General features: G+C 36.4%; 1 long non-coding RNA gene across 1 annotated transcript; it reads left to right on the forward strand.

Annotated features, from left to right (window-relative positions):
- The first annotated feature begins 7,843 nt into the window (after positions 1–7,843).
- Positions 7,844–8,946, forward strand: LOC117069863. Its single transcript, XR_004431691.1, has 2 exons — positions 7,844–7,884; positions 8,354–8,946. It is a non-coding gene; the product is annotated as an uncharacterized LOC117069863 (long non-coding RNA).
- The last annotated feature ends 1,108 nt before the right edge of the window (positions 8,947–10,054 follow it).

A 10,054-nucleotide genomic window follows, 5' to 3' on the forward strand; every position in this document is an offset into this window, starting at 1 on the left:
CACAGAGGAAATCGATAGGATGCTCATAGACTGGGAAAAGCAAATTGAAGCATGAGACAAATATAGCCCAAGATGTCCCTATAATAATGATGCAGATATTGACTACATTAATGAAAGGAATGCTAAATTCAGCAAAAAGGTAGAAGGAGTCTATGGAAAACATATAAAGCTGAAAAATGTATAAAGCTGAAGTTAAACAAAATCTAGAAAGAGGAACAGCCATCTTAATCTCCTTCAGGAACTGTTTTGATTGCCAAATTGTGCCAGTAAACCAGGACTCTGTCTGTACCTCTCCTTTAATAAGTTGTAGAGAGATGTTCTATGAATGTCCATGTATTTTCATGCTTACATATTCTTATTATTCACTTATATTAGAAAAGACTGTCTTCTATTTCTGTGTTTAAAGTATGTGTTTAATGTGTGAAACCTGCTGGGCTTAAAATTCTTAGCTACAAATATATGAGTCATTGTTGTCCTGAAATTTGTCATATATCTGATTTGAGCTGGAGTTGAACTTGGCAGCTTCAGGGGTATGATGCTAAACTGGTACTAATTTTTTTCTTGTAAGCTATGGTAGATGGTGAAAGGAGGGTAACAATGGTTATTGGAAATTCACCCTAGGCCCTCCTCTTCTACAGAAATAGTCACAATTACAGGTGCTTGCCTGCTCCATGCTCTACCCCCACAGCCCATGTGCATTTATGTGGGCAAACATAGGAAATAGGAGGCTGATCCTCTAATAGCCTTCTAAAATGTCACCTGTCAAAAAGCAAATATCCTTGGAAGAAAGTAAGTTAAAACATTTGGTAGAAATAGTATTTAAAATATATATAATACAACTTGGCAAGGAAAAAAGCCTAATTGGAGTTTAAACCTTATTTCAACTGTAACTAAAAAATTAGAACATGAGGCTTGTGTAGTAATTATGGGAAATATAGGACAGAAAACCTGAAGTTAGGACTTTGCCATAAAAGTGAAGGAGATTATCTATTTGCATCATTTTTAAAAAAATTTGCAATCTCAGAAAGGCTTTATTTCTACTTCATCATGATTTCATATAGACTCAGACGCACCATTATGTGTTTCAATTTGGTATCCTTTCGACTTTTTGTAGTGTTTTTCCTTAAAGAAGAAAATTTTGAGTAAACTCTGTACATTGCAAGTTAATCTTTTGACAATAATTAAAAATGTTGTTGCTGTTGTATCATCAATGCAAGAAGATCAACAATAAAAGTACAGGACAAGGAAATTTACAAAATACAACAGTAGAACAGACTCAGTCACATTTAGGTGATGGCGAGGACACAGTAGCAGTATATACATGCACCTAAAGATATGCAAATTGAGTAGAATAATGTATGGATTACACAGTGAATTTTCTAAGCCCATCTGAGGACTTTGTACCTTCTGAAAAATGTCCTGTATCCCCTCCAGTTTACAGAATATCTTTCGGGTCTACTGTGTGCCCTGTTATATAATAAAAGCATGACTGGGATGAATGAGATGAAAAAGTCGGGCATACTAGAAGGAAGCTCTGATTTAGTGAATAATGGACTGTTAAGTAAAATGGTACTAGAAATGCATATTAATAAATGTATGTATATTCAATGTATTATTAATAGAGAAATTATAACATGATACATTCATAGAATTATAGAATGAGGCAGATCTATACTGACATGAAAAGATGCTTACAATATGTCTATATAAAAAGAGGTTTGTAACTGGACATAGTGGCACACACCTGTAGTCCTGGCTACTCTGGGGGCTAAGGCAGGAAGACTGCTTGAGCCAAGGAGTTGGAGGCTGCAGTGAGCTCTGGTGGCACCACAGCATTCTAGTCTGTGCAACAGAATGAGACCCCGTCTCTAAAGAATGATTTTAAAAATAAAAAAAAAAATCGCTAAAGGGTACCCATTTTACTTCATTTAATAATGTAAAAAGGACTGCATTGATATGATTACATTTCCAGGATCCTCTGTTCTTTAGGGATGGACTAAATGGCTAGTATCATTGCTTGCAAATGTGTTTCAAACTTGACAGATCATATGTTAACAATAAAGTTTACTATCTTTTAATCCCCACTCTCCCCAAAAAAGAATGATTCTTTCTCCTCAGCATCTTGAGTAGCTGGGATTACAGGCATGTGCCACCATACCCAGCTTTGAATAATGTCCTATCATATGGATATATCACATTTTGTTTATCCATTCTTCAGTTGATAGACACTTGGGTGGTTTCTACCTTTTGGCAATTGTTAATAGTGTTCCTGTGAACATTTGTGTACAATTATTTGTTTGAATACCTGTTTTTAATTCTTTTGGATACATACCTAGGAGTGGAATTGCTTGATCATATGGTAATGATATGTTTAACTTATTAAGGAATCACCAAACTATTTTTCACAGTGGCTGACCCATTTTACATTCTCACCAGCAATGTGTGAGGGCTCTGATAATCTCTGCATCCTCACTAACACTTGTTTTTGTTTGTTTTCCTTTTTTAAAAAAATTATAGCTATCCTAATTGTGTGAAGCAGTACTTCATTATGGTTTTGATTTGCATGTCCCTAATTAACTAATCATGTTTAGCATCTTTTCATGTGTTTTTGGCCATTTGTATATCTTTAGAAAAATGTCTATTAAAGTCCTTTGCTCATTTTTATTTTTTTTCTGTTGAGTTATAAGAATTCTTTATGGATTCTGCATACTCGTAGACTCATATCAAATATATGATTTGCAACTGTTTTTTCCTATTCATTGTTTATTTTTCTCTTTATCATGTGCTTTGATGCATAAAACTTAAAAATTTTGAAGTCCAATTTATGTTTTCTTTTGTTACTTGTGCTTTGGGTGTAATTTCTCAGAATCCATTGCCAAATTCAAGGTGATAAGGATTTATCCCTATTTGTTTTTCATAAAAGATTTATAGTTTTAGCTCCTACATTTAAGTCTTGAGTTTATTCACTTTGAGTAAATTTTTGTAGGTGGTACAAGGTGGGGATCCAACTTCATTCTTTTGCATGTGGCTATTTAATTGTCCTGATATCTTTGTTGGAGAGACTATTATTTTTTTATTGAGTGGTTTTGTTACTCTTGTCAAATATCAATTAGTTGCATATATACGGGTTTATTTCTAGACTCTCAGTTGTATTCCATTGATCTATATGTCTATCCTCATGCCAGCACTATACTGTTCAATTATTATAGCTTTGTGGTAAGTTTAGATGTGAGGAAGTTTAAGTCTTCCAACTTAATTTTTGTTTAGCAAGATTGTGTTAGCCATTATGGGCAACTGACTTTTGACAAAGGTGCAAAGACAATTCAATGGAAGAAAAAAGAGTCCTTTAAATAATTGGTGCTAGAACAATTGGCTATCCACTTGCCAAAATGATTTGGATGCCTACCATGCACTACACACAAAAATTTGGACTCGTATCATACACTATACACAAAAGTTAACTCAAAATGGATCACAAACCTAAATACAGGAGCTAAAATTTTAATGCTCTTAGAAGTAAACATAGGAGTAAATTGTGATCCAGGGTTAGGTAATGATTTCTTAGATTCAATACTAAATCATAATGATAAAAGAAACATTTCGTAAATTAGAATTCATCAACATTAAAAACATTCATGCTTCAAATGACACGATCAGGAAAGGTAAAAGACAAACCCAGAGGCTGGAAGAAAATATTTCCAAATCATATAATTTGATAAAGGACTTGTATCCAGAATATATTAACAACTTACAACTTTAGGGGAAGAAAGTCTTTTTCCCTCTGCCCATCTCTGGCTGGTGCCCTGTAAATTAAATGGACAAAAGAGATTAACAAGAGAGAAACAAACAGGAGTTTATTAATATGTACATTTCACATACATGTGGGAGCACTTAAAGATGAGTAATTCAAAGGGGTGGTTAGAACTTGGGCTTACATAGCATCTTAATGAAAAAACCATACATTTTTAGAGAAGTGACAAGACAAAGCAAAAGGACTTTCAGCTTCTGGGGTGGCAAGTTGTGGGAAAGCAATGGGCAAAGTAATGGTAGATAAGGGCTAGTTTTAGCAAGGTTTGTGATGCAGATTCCATTGGTGACATTCCTAAGCAGATAAAGGTCTAGAGTTGGCTCTAGCAATTAACTTCTGTATTTCTTGGTAGAGGAAATTACAAATTTATGTCCTGCTTTTCAGTAAATAGGGGAAAAGCAGAGAGTTTTCCTTGTATCTGTTGTTTCTCAATTGCCTTTAGCTCAAAATAATCCTAATGCCAAAAATGGCGTAATTTGGGGTAGCAAATTTTGCTATCTTTCACAACTCAACAAGAAAAAGACAAATGACTCAATTTAAAAATAGACAAGAGGTTTACATGGACATTTATCCAAAGAAGATACACAGATTGTCAGTCAGCACATGAAAGGATGCTCAATGTCATTAGGCAGTAGGAAAATGCAAATCAGAACCACAAGAGATACCATAAGACACATAACCAATAGATGTATATTTTTTAAATCCAGAAAATGGCAAGTGTTGATGAAGACGTGGAGAAATGAGGACCCTCATGTATCAACTACTGGGAATGTAAAAATGGTTCAGACTTGTTGGGAAACAGTGTGGTAGTTTCTTCAAGTGTTAAACATAAGAGTTACCACGTGACCCAACAATCCAAGGAATCTATCCAAGAGAAATGATAGTATATCTTCACACAGAGACTTGTGCACAAATGCTCATAGCAGCATTAGTCATAATAATCTCAAAGTGAAAATAACCCAAATGTTCATCGACTGATGAATGGATAAACAAAATTTAGTATATCTATAAAGTGGAATACTATTTAACAATGAAAAGGCATGAAGTGCCAATACATGCTTCAACATGGATGAATCTCTAAAACAGTACATTCAGTGAAAGAAGACACAAAAGATCACACATGGTCTGATTCTGCATATATGAAATGTCCAGAATAGGCTAGTCTATGGAGACCAAAAGAGATTGATGGTTGCCTCACACTGTTAGAGAGAGATGGGAATTGACTGCAAATGGGCACAAAATTTTTTTGTGGGGTGATCAAAATGTTTATTATACTGTGGTGATTTTTGCACAAATATTTAATTGCAATAACTATTAGTGCCTTCTATATCCAACATGGGTGAGTTTTATGGTATGTTAATTACATCTCAATAAAACTTCTTTTGAAAAATTGTTTTCGTCTTTTGTCCATTTGGGTAAGAGTTTCCTGGAAGAGTAAATCATGTTGATGAAGATGGAGGAATAAGAAAGTTTTGTTAATAGAGACAGCAGAATAGTGAAGTCGTATTTACATAGACAGTAACTTATTTTGTTATTGTCTCAATTTTCAAAATAGATATATATATATTTATTTTTAATCATAAACACATCAGATCGTGATAACTGCAATGCAAGTGTTAAAATATCGTTTGTCACAGAGAGTAAATGGGTGGCTATTCTAGATTAAGCATTCAGAAAAGACTTTAATGAAAAGATTATATTGAACCTGAGTTATGACTGATAGAGAGAAGCCAGCCTTGTTAATATGGGGGTGGGAGTGGGTGGAGGAATGGGAAGAACATTCCCTCAAAGAAAATAGCTGGTACAAATGGGAGCTCTTTGTTAGGCAGCAGCAAAGATTCTTATTTAACTCTTCAATATCCATTCATTTCTCTAGACATAAAAACAACACATTTCTCTACTTTGCCAGTGCTCAGCAAACTCCAATTTATCATGTTCTATGTTTGTTTCTTTTTGTTTTAACTTTTTTTTTTTTTTGAGACGGAGTTTTTTTGCTCTTGTTGCCCAGGCTGGAGTGCAGTGGCACAAACTAGGCTCACTGCAAACTCCACCTCCCAGGTTCAAGTGATTCTCCTGCCTCAGTCTCCTGAGTACCTGGAGAATCACTTCGTATTTTTAGTAGAGACAGGGTTTCACCGTGTTGTCCATGCTGGTCTCGAACTCCAGGTGATCCACCTGCCTCGGCCTCCCAAAGTGCTGGGATTACATGTGTGAGCTACCACGCCCAGTTGTTTAACTTTTAAAAAACATCTTTGAGCTATAATTTACATACTGTAAAACTCACCTGTTAGGTGTGCAATACAATGGTAGGTAGTATATTTACAGACTTGTGCAAAAATGACCAGGATATAATTTTAGAACAGTTTGATTACTTCAAAAAGAAACCTTGCAAATAATGCGACTCCTCTTTTTGTCATGCTCCTTTTATTTTTCTCTCTCTCACCAATCAATGGTTAAGTGAAATTTTTTTCACTTTTCTACATTGGCCCACTGACCAGTAATTGGGAAGAACTACTTAAGAGCATCTTCCAACACTAACTTATTCCTTTTCTTCTTTCTGGTTTTCTTTTTTCCTGAACTTCCTAACTTGTTCTTTAGTTGATAGTGTCATCTTCATTATCCTGGGGAAAAATTATAGCAAAAATCAATTCAAATTTTACCATTTTTAAGCTTCAGGTAAGTCTCTTAAGAATAAAATAGGCTGGGTGGGGTGGCTCACGCCTATAATCCCAGCACTTTGGGAGGCCAAGATGTGAGAATCGCTTGGACCTAGAAGTTTGAGACCAGCCTGGGCAACACAGTGAGACTCCATCTTTACAAAACAAAAAATATTAGCCAGACATGGTGGCACATGCTTGTAGTCCCAGCTACGTGTGAGGCTGAATTGGGAGGATTGCTTGAGCCTAGGAGTTTGAGGCTGCAGTGAGCTATGATTGTACCACTGCACCCCAGCCTGGGTGACAGAGTGAGACCCTATCTCTGGAAAAAAGAAAAAAAGAATAATAAAATGTTAAGGTCCTGAAAAGGAAGAAGAACATAATTAGTACTAAAACAAAGATAAGAAACTAAAATAGATGCAGATGTACCTGATCCCTCCCAAGGCCCCTGCCTACCTCCTCAGGATACCTACTCTGTCCAAGATTTTGTTGAGCATTCAATGTAATGCAAATGTGAACACTTTCCTCTTATTAACAGAACACTAGTAAGGTCCTTCTCCTATGGGTAAATGGGGTCTTCCTAGGGAGGGTGCTCCTTTAGGGACCTCCTAGACTACCCCAGCTATGGCAATATCAAAGGGAAAGCCCTGATGGTATCAGAGAGAGTCAGCATGGTGGGGAGACCTCCTCTGATTATAATTCATTCACTAAACATTTATACCAGGCACTCCAGACTCTGACTGTGCTGTGACTTTATGACAGTAAAATTTAAGTGAACAACGCACTGTAAAGAGTTATAATTTGGTAGATTTTGCAATAAATATTTATAAAACTTATTGTTTATAATATTCCTGAATAGAAGTTTCACTATGTTTTCATCTATTCACATAAATTAATGTCAATAGCCCTTGTCAATGTTTTTACACTGAAACTAAGCTTTTTAAAAACTATTAAACATTCCACTAAATAACTTCCATACTTCATTTGCTTTTTGAAAATAGTAAAGTCAGCAGGAGGGGAGTCCTTGCCAGCATTTATTCAAGTTCCCTCCTGTTATCCTTCTCTTGCTTCCAATCAACTCTTGCTAACCCTTGCTAACATTTTGTTCGCAGAGAGAAGATGTAAATAAAAATTTTCATTATAGAAGAAATAATAGGCTTATTTCAATAAAATTCTGATTAGAAGCCAAATACTACACATGGTGTTTCTCCAGTCTCTGAATTTTAAATGAAAATTTTTTAGCACATTCTTCTTGACAGCTAATATATTGGCTCTTCATTAATAATTGTTTCTTTTCTAGAGATAGGGTTTTGCTTTGTTACCGAGGCTGGAGTGCAGTGGTTCATAGGCACGATCACAGTGCACTGCAGCCGAAACTCCTGGCCTCAAGCGATCCTCCTGCCTCAGCCTCCTGAGTAGGTGAGACTACAAGCATGTGCCATCACACCTAGTTCTATAATAATTTATAATTAAATATATTCTAGAAATGCACTTCATTTATTTTTACCCTACTGTACTCCTTATATTAATTTTTTTCAAAACATTTATTGAACAGTTACACTAGCTAAATATTAGAGGGATACAAAGATACATAATGCTGGCATAGCCTACAGAGAATGCCAGACTCCTTTTCTCCGCATCTAACTTCCTAACTTTACCTAGGTGTCTCTTTCTTGAGGTCTAGTTTCTCATGGGATTTTCTCCTTCTTCACCATGGGACAGGTGGGATAAGAACTGTGTAGAATGTGCCTTAGAATTATCTGCTGAAGAGACAAGGTGGGAGTATTTATTCTCAAATTCCTGTCCTGTCTTAGTCTGTTTTGTGCTGATATGACAGCATATCTGAGACTAGGTAATTTAAAGTGAACCAAAATTTATTCACTTACAGCTCTGGAGGCTGAGAATCTCAAGAGTGAGGGGCCAGCATCCGATAAGGACCTTCCTGCTGCATCATCCCATGGCTGTAGGGTAAAGAGTGGGCAAGAGAAAGAGAAAGAGAGAGTGAGTGCACGCAACGGGAAAGTGGGCCAAATCCACTCTTCCATCAGGAAGCCACTCCTGGCTAACTAACCCACTCCAGTGATAACGACATTAATCCATTCATAGGGCAGACCCCTCATGACCTAATCATCTCTTAAAGATCCCATCTCTCAACACGATTGCGATAGATTATATTTTCATCACATGGACTTTGTGGGACACATTCAAACCCTGGCACCTTCCATTTGTCAGTGGTTTGTTTCAGTACACCAGAATGGATCAGACAGCACCTAAAGCCATCCCACATGGTGATAGAAGTCTAGCAGAAAACAAGAGAGTCTTACTACGGCTAAAATGGGGTACCCTCAGGCTGCATCTTCCTACAGTTTGTTGTAACAACCGTTCCGGGACCAAGAAGTGGGCCAGGAGGATACAGCATTAGACGTAAAGGATGTCCAATATAGCCTGCTTCTTGCCGAGGCAAAAAAAAAAAAAAAAAAAGATAGTGGGTGATGCACATCTTGCTAGAAGACTTGAGTTTGGAGAAAAACCCTCGTGGTAACAAAGAGTACACATTTATCTGGCCTTGTCCTTTATGCATGTAAATCCCTGGGAGCATCTGACAAGAAGGTGTAGCTATGGCATAATGGGATTAGAGTGTGACTCTCGCCATGGCTCAATCCATCTAATAGGCACAACTGAAATACACCATGATCCTTGACCTCAAATAGTTTTGCAAGTCTTTCTGGCATATTATCAACTGGGGTGTTTTTATGATTTGAGGATAACTGTTAAACAAAATATATTATAGCCTTCCACTTGACAAATATACTTTTATTTACTACATTTTAAAAATGCATAAAGCTATAATTTTTGTATGACTGAAAGGAATATATCAATGATGAAAATTTAATTATTGTCATAACTGAGTTTGCTATTCATGAGCTGGCAATGTAATACAAATACATATATTGTATACATTCTATAATAAAGAGTAAGCATTTATATTAACATGTTTATTTGACAAAATTACCTCCATTTGAGAAATTCATCTTCAGTCACTTAAAACCCTTTAAAAGAATATTTTTAAAAATAATATCCAAGCTATTGTCTCTCTTGTTAAATCTATTTTTAGCAGATTTACTTGGGTATAATTGACATACAATAAACTACCCATATAATAAATATACCTGTAAAACCATCAAGACACCGCAGTCAAGACACGAACATAGCATGAACACATCTCATCCCCAAAAATTTCCTCTTACATCCTTTTGTAATCCTTCCTACTATTTTTCTGTCTCAAGGCAACTAGAGATCTGTTGCCTGCTACTATAGATTTGTTTACATTTTCTGGAATTTTTTTTTTTTTTTTTTTTTTTTGAGATGGAGTCCTGCTCTGTCGCCCGGGCTGGAGTGCAGTGGCCTGATCTCAGCTCACTGCAAGCTCCGCCTCCCGGGTTTACGCCATTCTCCTGCCTCAGCCTTCGGAGTAGCTGGGACTACAGGCGCCCGCCACCTCACCCGGCTAGTTTTTTGTATTTTTAGTAGAGACGGGGTTTCACCGTGTTAGCCAGGATGGTCTCGATCTCCTGACCTCGTGATCCGC

The sequence above is a fragment of the Trachypithecus francoisi genome, unplaced genomic scaffold, assembly GCF_009764315.1.
Source record: "Trachypithecus francoisi isolate TF-2019V2 unplaced genomic scaffold, Tfra_2.0 Lachesis_group3, whole genome shotgun sequence".
NCBI classification, from domain to species: Eukaryota; Metazoa; Chordata; class Mammalia; order Primates; family Cercopithecidae; genus Trachypithecus; species Trachypithecus francoisi.